At 42.4% G+C, this 13,028-nt stretch overlaps 1 long non-coding RNA gene across 1 annotated transcript; it reads right to left on the bottom strand.

Annotated features, from left to right (window-relative positions):
* Positions 1–1,072: 1,072 nt before the first annotated feature.
* LOC138985847 (uncharacterized) lies at positions 1,073–12,416 on the bottom strand. The gene is made up of 3 exons (XR_011462811.1): positions 12,291–12,416; positions 5,239–5,334; positions 1,073–1,314 (listed from the first exon to the last, which is right to left on the bottom strand). It is a non-coding gene; the product is annotated as an uncharacterized lncRNA (long non-coding RNA).
* Positions 12,417–13,028: the final 612 nt, after the last annotated feature.

Genomic DNA, 13,028 nt, shown 5'->3' with positions numbered 1-13,028 from the left:
CTAACATTATCTCTAAATTCTTGTAGCCACAGAGCAGATGTGGCTGGAAAGAAAATTCCAAATGTCGTGTGTATGTTGCAGAATTACAATACAAGTCTAATTCATAGCTTCACCAATTCTCCTTTGTAAAAAACAGGACTTGACTCTGAAGGAGTGGAACTTGAGACTTGGGGACTTCCCTGGTGCTTCAGTGGTGAAGAATCCAGCTGTCAGTGCAGGAGACACGGGTTTGATCCCAGATCCGGGAAGATCCCACATGCCTCAGAGCAACTAAGCCCATGCACCACATCTAATGACCCTGTGCTCTAGAGCCTGGTAGCCACAACTAGTGATCCCATGCATGGAAACTACCAAAGCCTGCATGCCCTAGAGCCTGAGCTCTACAGCAAGAGAAGCCACCACAATGAGAAGCCTGCACGCTGCAACTAGAGAGCAGCCCTTGCTTGCCAAAGCTAGGGAAAAGCCCGTGTAGCAACAAAGAACCAGCATAGCCAAAAATAATAAATAAATAAAATTATTTAATGTGTTAAAAAAGAAGAAGAACTTGACTTTGAATGGAAACATTTTGGTGAACTTGGAAAAATCTAAGAAACTAAACCACTGCCACCCCCCAAGTCACCCTTGCTAAAGAAACAGTTACTTCCACCTTGCCCTGGGAGACTAGCCAACCCTTGTAATAACCTCATTGAGGAAGTTGCCTTTCAAGGGATTCTTATACTACTAAAACTCACCCCATACACACCTATTATTTCCAGATTTGTAACTATAATCACACCTCAGTAAGTAAAAGTTTGTACAAGAGACAACAGTTTATATGTATCAAAAGTCTTGCATGTTTCTGTTCATTTATATTATTGGAAACCCAAGAAATATGTATGGGAGTGAAGTTCAGGGAGGATGGTGTATAACTCTTAATAAGGCAAACTTAGCTGAGATTCTTATTTAATGCATTAGCTTTAGTAGTTAGAAATGCCTCTAAAAATTTGCAGTGTTGACTGAAATATGGACTCTACAGTGGTGTATAATAAATGAAATTGATATGCCCAAATTCCCTGGCATAAAATAGAAGAGAAATTGAGTTGTTGGAACTCCAGAGGCAACAGCATTCAATAGTATTACCTTGGTATGCCCCCTGGCACCACTGTGTGAGCAGCGGTGGTTCATAACCAGCCCGGTCCTGTGGAGGTGAATCCTCTGGGCTTCCTGCTGGTCTTTCGGCTTCTGGTCCTGTCCTTTCCCTGAGCTTCCTGTGAGTGTGTTTACTTTGATATTCCACCCCAAAGTTCCTTTTCCATTGAAGTTAGCCGAAGTCACCTGTAACAAAGAAGAGTGAATTATATAATTGGTATTTTTGTCTTTTAGTTACAGAGCCAATTTAGTAACTCACACCATATTCATTTTAATTCAACAGTAACCTCTGTTTCCAAGGCCACATATGTAGAGAAGACTGGAAAAATGGGGGTAAGGGTGGCAAATCCAGGAAATGGAAGTAAAATTCATAAGATATTTCACACCCACCAAGGTATAAAAAAATAAAAATTCTGAAATTATGTGTTGGCAAGTATGTGAATAGCAGTGGGAGTGTAAATTGATACAAACATGTTGGAAAACAGTTTCTAGTAATAAAGGCAATGATATATATCCCTCCATACCCAGCAATACACACGCTGTGGGATTTATCATAGAGACACTTGCCTGTACACAGTGGAGAATGCATGAGAATGTTCTCAGAAGGATTGTTTGTAACAGCAAAAAAGGGAAAAATGGAAATACTCCCAAATATTCAATCAGGAAAATGGATAGCCTATGATATATTCATACAAAGAATTTTAAGTGACTATGAAATAAACTCCAGAACACATCAACAAGGTAAATCTCAGCAATATAATGTTTAATAAAAAAAAAAAAATCTTCAAAATTTAAAAAAAAATAAAAGGGTGGGGAAGATAAAAGATAAAGGCAATTTACAGAATATTACAAAGAGGATGATTCCAAATTGGTACAATATTTAAAGCAGGTGAAACTAAACAATATATTGTTTGAGAATACATACAATGGTGATAAAAGTCATGTTGGAGTCACCTCTGAAGAAAGGAGAGGAATGTGAATAAGGAGGGGCACATAGTGAGACTTCAGAAGGACTGTTAATATTCTTTGTAACATATTTTACTACTCTCTTTTTCACTGGAAAAGACCTTGATGTTGGAAAAGATCGAAGGCAAAAGAAGGGGGTGAGATCAAGAGAGGATGAGATGGTTAGACAGCATCACCAATTCAATAGACATGAATTTGAGCAAACTCAGGGAGATAGTGGAGGACAGAGGAGCCTGGCATGCTGTAGTCCATGAGGTCACAAAGAGTCAGACACAATTTAGCGATGGACAAAAACAACAAACAGGTTTGGTTTTGTTTGCAATTCTATGACTCAGAACCTCCAGTATAGAAATGTAAAATATAAATCTCCAAAAGAGAGATTTGGAATTCCATGATGCCCAAACTTTTTTAACCATGAACTATTTAGAGCTGGAATTTCTAGAATACAGACACGGCTTAAGTAAAAGTCTATTTGTCCTGGTTGCATGTCAATCCTCTCACCCCAACCCAGGATTATTCACTTCCCACACTCTTGGCTGCAAAACTTCCCTGAGTGTCCAGGACACTGCTTCTCTGTCTACCTACCTGGACTCCTGTTCTTTGCTGTGGAGATCTTGCAAGACCTAGGAGCTTGGAGAAAACCACATTCTTGCCCCTTACTCTGACCTGAAGCAGGACCTTTCTGGGCCCATTATCCTTAACACAACCCTTTTAGTGCTGTGTTCTGTCTGCTGCACTGGCTTTCCCCACTGTGCATGGTTGGCTCTCTTGACATTGCTCCTGCTCCAACTCTTAGAAGCACTACCAGATAACCTTCTCTCTCAGTCTTCTCTCTCCCCTGCACTTTGCCAGATCACAGTGGGTAAGACTTAAGATCATGAGACTTGAACATAATTTCCCTGGGTATGGATGGAACTGGAATGACACAGAACAAAAGACTTGGGCAGACAGGCTCCAGAAAGAGATGGTAGCATTCGCCCATGAAGTCACCACTGACTTCATGGCCATTTCTAAAGCCCAGATGATAGCCCAGAACAATACTTGAAGTAGCCAGGTCTCTTCAAAAAGAAGAACCAGCTTGAGTAATTGATTAGTGAATATAATTTGAGTAAATCAGGCAGCTCACAGACAGATGGGGGTAGAAGAAGAAAAACTCACAAGAGTCCCAAGGAAGCTCCAGGATGGTCAACAGAGGAGACACAGGGCCAAGTACCAGGCAGCTAGAAGCCCAGAAATGTGGAGGATCCTGGAAGGAAGGCCTGGAGTTCCCTGCCATTTCAGCTAAGGGTGAAGCCACGGCAGTACTGTTGTATTTTTATTTTTGTCCCCTCCATTCGTCTCCCTCTGCCCCACCTATGTGGCCTGAGGAAGCAGAAGTTACAAACTACAAAAGAAATTCAAATTGTTATGTTGTGAGTTACTAAGTAGCATTTGAATCTTTAAGACAAAAATAAAATGGTATAAATTAGGGTTGTTAAAAGCACTCTGGCTAATGTTAAGAGAAAATTAATATTTTGAAGAACATCAAATAGCCCTCAGAATCAACAGAAGTTTAGAAAATCAGGCTCTAAGACTCATCCAAAAGCCAGGATGACCAGCAGGAATGACCAGGTCATCCTCACACCCATCTGGGCAGGACAGTGTCTCTGCTGTCACAGGCCACTGCCACCTAGAGATACACAAAGCCAATGGCTCAGTGCCAAGTCTCTGTCACCACCATAAATCATGTCTGAACCATTCCTGAACCTTCACATGGCTCCCTCAAGATCCAGCATGGGAGATGGTAGAGCCTGGGCAACTGAGCCAAGGTCATAGCCCAGCTCCCTAATGGCCTTGGGGCTGGGAGAGAGATTCTCCCTTTTGCCTTCCATCATGAAGGAAGAAGGATCTGCACCCAAGACAGGATTTCCCAAAACTAGAATCAGGGTATGGCTTGCTGAGCTGCCCTAAGAAATGATAAATGTCTACTATGACTTTCTAATACTGTGTGGGATTATAAATCAATATCTGTAAATGAAATGTGTTTGAACTGACTTTGTGTTAAAAAATGAAATTCTGTATGTGTGTGAGTGTGTGTAAACATGAAGCTTGCCAACAGCAAGCAAGAAGGAAGATTTCAAAAGAAAATCAAAAGCCACAGCTCCAAAGACTGTAGCACAGAGGCCAGAGAGCCAGAACAAGCACTATATCCCAACCTTTAGAGAACCATCTGAGGAAGAGCCGGGAGTTTCTCCTGGGCTGGGACAGGGCCTGGGCAAGAGCTGAAAACCTCCCTTCCACCAGGTCCAGAGAAGCTCAAGACACAGGGGCCTCCAGTAAAAGTGGGAACTGAACAGGGGAAGCAAACCCTCACAGCCAGGACCCCCCACCCCCAGTCACACTCTTGGAACAACAGCTGAAGGGTGGCAGTGGTGGTCTCTGGTGCAGGAAGTTGCTATTTTAATCTGAAATATTCATTTCCTAAACTTTCATCAGAAGGACTGATGCTGAAGCTGAAGCTCCAATACTTTGGCCACCTGATGTGAAGAGCTGACTCATTGGAAAAGACCCTGACGCTGGGAAAGATTGAGGGCAGGAGGAGAAGTGGGCAACAGAGGATGAGATGGTTGGATGGCATCACCAACTCAATGGACATGAGCAAACTCTAGGAAATGGTGAAGGACAGGGAAGCTGGGCATGCTGTGGTTCACGGGATCACAAAGAGTTGGACAAGACTGAGCAACTGAACAACAATAATGAACTTTCTACATTAAACATGTGCGGCTTTTATAATCAGGAAGGAAAGGGTTAAAGAAGCCAAGCAAACTCCAGTGGAAACTGTCCTTTCCTTTTCTCTTCCTGCCAGAATAAATAAATCATCTTAGGATAACAATTAGGAACTAAATGGACAAGAGGGAATATGTTGCTGCTGTGTGTATGTAAAAGACAAAACTGAGCAAATTGTACACCTGGGAGAAACCAGAACTCAGTCCTCAGGGTTAGGTGAGAATTGGGTTGGGTTGGTTGTCAATTTAATTGTTCCAAATTGGGCTCTCACTTTGCAACAAAGCAAGACAAAAACAAAACTTTTATTTAGCTTGTCAGGGATCTCTCTTTAAGGGTCTATATCTCTTCTCCAGTCTCCTTCCCCAATCGCACTCATACTTTCCTGGGAGACTCCTCTCCTCTCCAGAGCAGCCCATCAAGCCCCATAGAATGTGTGCAGATGGTTTTGCTGCTATCAAGAATGGCTTCTGGCATCTAAAAGAGACAAAGGAACTTATTTACAAAACAGACTCACAGACATAGAAAACAAATTTATGGTTACTAAAGGGGGAAGGGGAAGTAAGGGACAAATTATGAGTTTGGGATTAGCAGCTGCAAACTACTATATATAATAGATATATAACTTTATATATATAATTTATATATCTATAAATAGATAACCAAGAAGGACCTACTGTACAGCACAGAAAACCATATTTAATATCTTATAATAACCTATAATAGAAAAGAATCTAAAAAAGAAAAAATGTATATGTAAATCACTTTACTGTACACCTAAAAATAATACAACATTGTAAATGAACTATCCTTCAATTTTTAAAAAGAAAACAAAGAATAGCTCCTGGGACAGTGTGGACCTGAAGCAGGGCCATCTCGCAGAAGGTTGGGCACCAAGGACCAGGCCTGCAGAATTCACGAGTCCCCACAAGGGTGGCAAACTCCCTGCATATTCTAGACACCAGGCAGACCAGGGAGGAAACCAATCCAGAGAAGGATGGTGGGTGGTGTGATGTGAGGAGTGCAGAGCAGATCATGTCTAAGAAATCTGTCTGAGATGTGGCCAGGAGAAGCCTCAGAAAAGTGGCAGGATCTGTGAAATCAGAACTGAGATGCAGACTCTGTCTTCAGGCACCACATGTCCAGCCAAACCCAGGCCTTCAGGGAATTTTCCCTACCTTGTCCACAGGCCACATGCTCCAGACTTGACTTCTTAAGCCAACCACTCTACCCATTCCACACCTCACTACGTGTTCTGGCCTCTCTTACTGTCCCTGTTTCCTTGCTGTCACTCCAGTCCACAGCTAGAGTACACCCTTCCTTGCTAAAAAGTGATTCGGAGTACCCCCATCTCTTCTTTACTGGACGCAAATCAAAAATAAGAGGTGGTAGTGAAAGGGTTAGCACCTTGACGAGATTCTCCCCCTATGCAGTCTGAGGAATCAAAAGAGCACTGAATAAAAAAAGAATCATATAGATAAATAGTGGCAAATCAAGGAGGGGGATGGGGAAGTGGTCCCCCGAGGTGAGGAGGAATATTTGGAATTGTCAACACATGGTGATAACAAAAAGCAGACTGACTTGTCTTTGGTTCTATTACTGTTTTAAAGTTCTCCATAGACAATGCATCTCTTTATTCCTTGCACCCAGAGCAGACCAGTCCAACACCCCTTGGTACCGACCAGCTCTCTGAAACTTTTCATGTTATGAGCAAATTTGCACTTCTGCAGTTTTTACCAAGTCTTTGATTTCTCTATCCATAAAATGGCATCCACAAGTGGGAAGCAACTGAAAGCTATCACTGGGGGAGGTCATATACAAACCCATGCTGGAGGAGGTTTAGACAACATCTGGTCTAACCCTCCCATTGCACAGTGATGCAAACAAGTGTAGAGAGATGATGTGAGTTAGTGGCAGCGCTGGTCTTGACCTCAAGTCTTCTGGGGCTCTGTATACAGGACTGTATCTTGTACAGAAGGGGGCACAGTTAGTTCAGGATTTTATGGTTATTATAGGTCCCTTTCCCAATTCAACCTAGAACTTCCTCTTAACTACTAAGGGTTCTAACAGTAATACGCTCTCTGCCTAAGTCCCAAGACAGCCTTCTCAGAGCAGGGTCAAAACCCCTTGCTTCCCTTACAGCCACCTGATTACAGACTTGATAGCCCGTGAATTCTACTCATAGAACGTCTTTGCATCATCACATAAAAATGTGAGAAGAAATCCCCTCTGGAGGCATGTGGTCTATAGGGTCAACGTTTCCTGTGCTACTCCAACTTGTATAGCTTTCTCCATTGGCTGCTCTGTGCAACTCGAAGTATTAATCACTCTGCACCCTGCATTCTAAAGCCAGAGCTTTCCTGAAACCTCCAAGTTTCTCTCTGTTCCACCATCCTTGCAACTTCAGCCCCTTGGGGGACAGCGAGCTTGGTGAAAAACCCTAGCATATCAGCCCCTCAGTTACATTTTTATTCTGCTACGCTTGGTCAGAAGGGAGTTTCTTTCTCCAGTCCCCTGTGATACTGAGACTGCCATGATGGCCACAGGTGCTCTCAAACAGCAGATTTGACATCAGCCAGAATATAATCTTTAATGAACAAAGAAATCAATTGCTCCTCCATCGCAGCAAATCACGATCTGGCACACTCCATGAGCAGGCTCAAGTCCTTTCCCATCGTCCATTATTTTTAGATTATCCATGCCATTTTTCTCATTAGGCCAAGTCATTAAGAGTTCACAGTTGGTGTGGCTAAATCACTGCCCAAGTGACTCAGTCTCAGATCAAAAGAAGAAAAAGGACTTGTTAATTCACCATTGCTTAGAAAATAAAGTCTCAACTCTCTAGCAGGACATTCAAGGACTTTTCATGAACTGGCCTTAACCAATCTCTCCACCTTTATCACCCATCATCACCGTGGAGCCCTGCTGTTTCTACCTCATACCTACTTTGCATGTCGAATGCCCACTCATCCTCCAGGACTCAACTTAAGTCACCTTCTCCAAAGCTCTACCTTGACCTCCATTCTAGACTTATCACTTTGTGATCATTTGTCTCCTTGTCTGTCTCCTCCACTAGACTGTAAGCTCAAGGAGGAGCTCCACTGCATGGTAAATGTGTAGCCATGGATAAGTACTTGAAACTCTAATTTGCAATTTCATCACTTGTAAGTGAAAATACAGTTCTTAAGAGGAATACATGAGTTAATATATATTAAACACTTAGAAAATATCTGCTATTATTATGATCAGTATTCAAACCACAGAAAAGGTTAATAATTCTTGGTCTCCCCAGTATCTAGCCCAATGTCTGAGACACAAAAAATACTCAGTAATCACTTGTTGAGTAAATTAATAAATGAATGTGTTCCATCCAAATCTATTTTCTGTTTCCTAAACATTCCATGTCCTTTATAACCCTTTGCTCTTACACACTCTGTTTGGAAAGCTGGTTCCTCCCCACCCCATCTTACACCTACCCATTTTCTACCTGGTGAGCTGCTACTTGTCCTTCAAGACCAAGAACAACTATCACCTCCTCTTTTCTACCATCCCAGACTCCCCTGAAGCAAATTTATCTAAGCTTACACAGAACTTTGTTCATAACCATATTATCACGCTCATGGCATTGTCTTACAATCATTGTAATGTGTGTGTGTGTGTGTGTGTGTGTGTGAGAGAGAGAGAGAGAGAGAGCATGCATATGCTCAGTCGCTCAGTCCTGTCTGACTCTGCAACCCCATGGACTGTAGCCTGCCAGGCTCTCTGTCCATGGAATTTTCCAGGCAAGAATACTGGAGTGGGTTGCCATTTATTTCTTCCTCCAGGAACCCTTCCCGACCCAGGATCAAACCCGCATTTCTTGCACCTCTTGCATCGGCAGGCAGATTCTTTATCACTGAGCCACCTGAGAAGCCCTATTGTAATGTTTGCTTATGTGTTAATCTCTCCTTCTTCACAGTGAGCTCTCCCAGAGCAATGATTGATTTATGTATCCCTTGGCCCCAGTAACTAGCATTATGCTGGCCCACGTTAGGCACTTAATAGGCAAAGAGGAGATTCCTGAACAAGTCCAGACGTTGATCCCAGTGTCACAGAGATGGTAAAAGAACCTAAGGACTTTCGGGCTCTAAAAAAGCCTCTCCTGGGAGGCAGGGAATCAGGCTGTGTGCTTGGAGTGATGTTGCCATTTTTTAAATTTCTGTTACTTACTGCAACAGAATAAAACCCAGACTTATAATAATGAAATAAATACCATACTCTCTCCAACAACAAGAAAAACTCAAAAAAGAAAGAAGCATCATCCACTATCCTATTTAACAAATCCACTGCTTTCATTTTTCTTTGTTCCTCTATAGCACTTTATTTATATGCACACATGATTTTACATAGTTACCCTTATAATGTAGACACAATTGGACATTCTGCTTTTTTTACTTAACCATCTCTCATAGGCATTTTTCCAAGTTACTATACTGTCTACAAAATCATCTATTCTGGCTGCATAATATTCCATTTTGTTGTTTCTAAATTACAACTGTTAAATATTCTGCCGAATATATTTTCACCTAAAGCTTTTCTTCTTCTAACTGATGGTATTTTTCAAACATTTCTGCCTAAGATTTCAGTATTTTCCTAAGGGCTTTGACAAAAGAGCTGACTTTTTTTTTAAGTCCCAGCACACAGTTAAGTCAAAGCATAGAAAAGTAGTTCTCAACCTCTGGATATGCTTTTGAATCACCTGAGGATCTTTTAAAACTACTGATATACAGACCCAACCCAGATCAAATGAGTCAGAACCAGAGAGTGGAGTAATAGAATGTTTTAAAAGGTCTTCAGGTGGTTGTAACATGAAGAAAAAGGATCAAATCAATGCAGGACAGAGAATTAGCGAGAGCATCATGCCCAGCAGCTTGATGGGTTTTTGTTCTAGAGCAGAGACTTTGATGTCCCCTGCTGGACCAAGGAAATTAGTGTTATACAGAGGGCTGTTGGAGGCTCATGGGATAAACCTGATCAGTCAAACAGCCATTCATTCAGTGAGTGTCTATTGAATACCAAACTGAACAAAATTGCACCCCTGAATTCCAGTCAAATATATCCAATGGCCTAATTTACATTTCTGCCTGAATGTAAACAAAACATGTTGAATTTGGCATGTCCAAATACTAACACCTAATTTATCCTGATCAAACCAGATGTTCCAGTAGTCTTCTTCATCTCAGTGAATGGGAACTCCTACCTCCTGACTGCTCAGACCCAAGACCTTGGGATCATACTGGTGCCTTTCCCATCACATCCTACATTCCAACTCATCAGTAAGTCCATTCAGAATCTAGCCATTTCTCACCACCTCCACCCAGTATCATCCTGGTCCAAGCTATCAAACATCCCTTGCCTAGATTATTGCAATAGTCCCTGAAGTAGTCTAATTCACTAAAAACGGTTGCCTTTTGCAGACTCTTCTTCACAAAGCAGCCAGAGTGATCTTTTAAAAACATAAACACATGAAAAGATGCTCAACATCACTCATTATCAGAGAAATGTAAATCAAAACCACAATGAGGTACCATTTCACGCCAGTCAGAATGGCTGCGATCCAAAAGTCTACAAGCAATAAATGTTGGAGTGGGTATGGAGAAAAGGGAACCCTCTTACACTGTGGGTGAGAATGCAAACTAGTACAGCCACTATGGAGAACAGTGTGGAGATTCCTTAAAAAACTGGAAATAGAATTGCCTTATGACCCAGCAATCCCACTGCTGGGCATACACATTGAGGAAACCAGAAGGGAAAGAGACACGTGTACCCCAATGTTCATCGCAGCACTGTTTATAATAGCCAGGACATGGAAGCAACCTAGATGTCCATCAGCAGATGAATGGATAAGAAAGCTATGGTACATATACACAATGGAGTATTACTCAGCCATTAAAAAGAATACATTTGAATCAATTCTGATGAGGTGGATGAAACTGGAGCCTATTATACAGAGTGAAGTAACCCAGAAAGAAAAACACCAATACAGTATACTAACGCATATATATGGAATTTATAAAGATGGTAACAATAACCCTGTATGCGAGACAGCAAAAGAGACACAGATGTATAGAACAGTCTTTTGGACTCTGTGGGAGAGGGAGAGGGTGGGATGATTTGGGAGAATGGCATTGAAACGTGTATAATATCATATAAGAAACGAATCGCCAGTCCAGGTTCAATGCAGGATACAGGATGCTTAGGGCTGGTGCACTGGGATGACCCAGAGGGATGGTACAGGGAGGGAGGTGGGAGGGGGGTTCAGGATGGGGAACACATGTACACCCGTGGCGGATTCATGTTGATGTATGGCGAAACCAATACAATATTGTAAAGTAATTAACCTCCAATTAAAATAAATAAATTTAAACTTAAAAAATAAATAAATAAATTTGAAAAAGAAAAAAAAAACATAAATCTGATCATATCAGACTAAAACTTTCAATGTCTCTCTGTCTTACTTGGGGCGTGATGGTTATGTCAGCTTGACTGAGCCACAGAAAGACAAGGCATTCATTCAAACATTATTTTGGCTGTGTCCGTTTGGGGTGTTTCTGGATGAGATTAACATTTGAATCAACAGAAGTAAAGTCTTAAGTAAAGCAGATTTCCCTCCCTAATGTTGGTGAGCCTCATCCAATCCCTTAAAGGCCTGAATAGAACAAAAAGGCTAAGGGAACTCTTGCCTAATTGCTTGCACAGGGACATCAGTCTTCCTGCCTTCAGACTCCAACTGAAACACTGGTTCTTCCTGGGTCTCAAGCCTGTAGACTCATAGACTGGAACCTTCACTTGGGTCACCAAATTGCCAAGAGCAGATCTTGGTACTTTTTAGCCTCCATAATTACAAGGGCTAATTTCTTATAATAAACAAACAGTAAACAAGGGTTCTGGAGAACGCTGATAGATAAACACAGTAAAATCCCAAGTCCTAATCTAGACCTTCACGTCTATCAGACTTCCCCATCACTGTCTGACCTCTTCTTCCTCTCCCCCGCTCAAGCACTGCACTCTGGTGGCTCAGACTTTAAGGAATCTGCCTGCAAGGCAGGAGACCTGGGTTCAATCCATGGTTCAGGAAGACTCCTGGAGAAGGAAATGGCAACCCCTCCCATTATTCTTGCCTGGAGAATCCCATGGACAGAGGGCTACAGTCCATGAGGTCGCAAAGAGTCGGACACATTGAGTGACTTTCACACTTTCACTTTCAAGCCAAACATGCTCCTGCCTCAGGACCTTCGTACCTGCTGTTTCTTCTGCCTGAAAAGCTCTCCCACATGGCTCACTCCTTCACTTTCTAAAGGTCTCTCTCAGCTCAACCACAGCTCACTAAAGAGAACCCCCTTGGTATACACAACCCCACAGAAAAAATAGCAACCCATCCCCGTATGACGTACCTTCATCTTCCTCCTCCGCTTGCATTTTCTCTATTGTACTCTCGACTGCCTGATGTATTAAATATTTGTTTGTTTGCTGTCTTTTCCTGTAAACCCAGATACATAATACATTAGGTAGTGATAAGTGCTATAAAGAAAAGTAAATAGGGGATATGAATAGAACATGAGAGGGTGTTGTTTCCAACAGGGCATTAGGAAAGGCCTCCCTGAGGGAATGTACAGGAAGTGACAGAACCAGGTGACAGAACCAGAACTGAAAACAAGAAAGACGCTGTGAACACAGTGCCCCATTTTTATCCCCTTATCATTGTTTTATTATTATTATTATTTATTTCAGCTGCACCAGGTCTCAGTTGTGGCATGAGAAATCTTAGTTGTGACGTGCAGGAACTAGTTCCCTGACCAAGGATGGAACCCAGGACCCCCACATTGGGATCATGGCATCTTAGTCACTATACCACCAGGGAAGTTCCCCCTGCTCCAACTTCATCATTCTTTATTCAGATAAAAGCCAGAGGTATTCTTCATCGAGTGCAGCAGCCCTCACCTGAAGTCCTCTCTGGCTACATGTGGGGCGTTGTAGCCTCTGGGACAACATCAGCAGGGAGTTGGGGAATCAGCACCCTGTCTCCCTCCTCTTCTGGTGGGGCACGTCTGAGACCTGTTCACGAGCAGCTCCCAGAGGACTGAGCCCGCTCGCCCACATCCGTCAGTCACCAAGGCCACGCAAGCTTCAAC

Source organism: Bos mutus, chromosome 3 (assembly GCF_027580195.1).
Source record: "Bos mutus isolate GX-2022 chromosome 3, NWIPB_WYAK_1.1, whole genome shotgun sequence".
Lineage (NCBI taxonomy): Eukaryota > Metazoa > Chordata > Mammalia > Artiodactyla > Bovidae > Bos > Bos mutus.
Note: the sequence above shows the minus strand (reverse complement) of the source record. Positions and strands in the feature narration are given on the sequence as shown.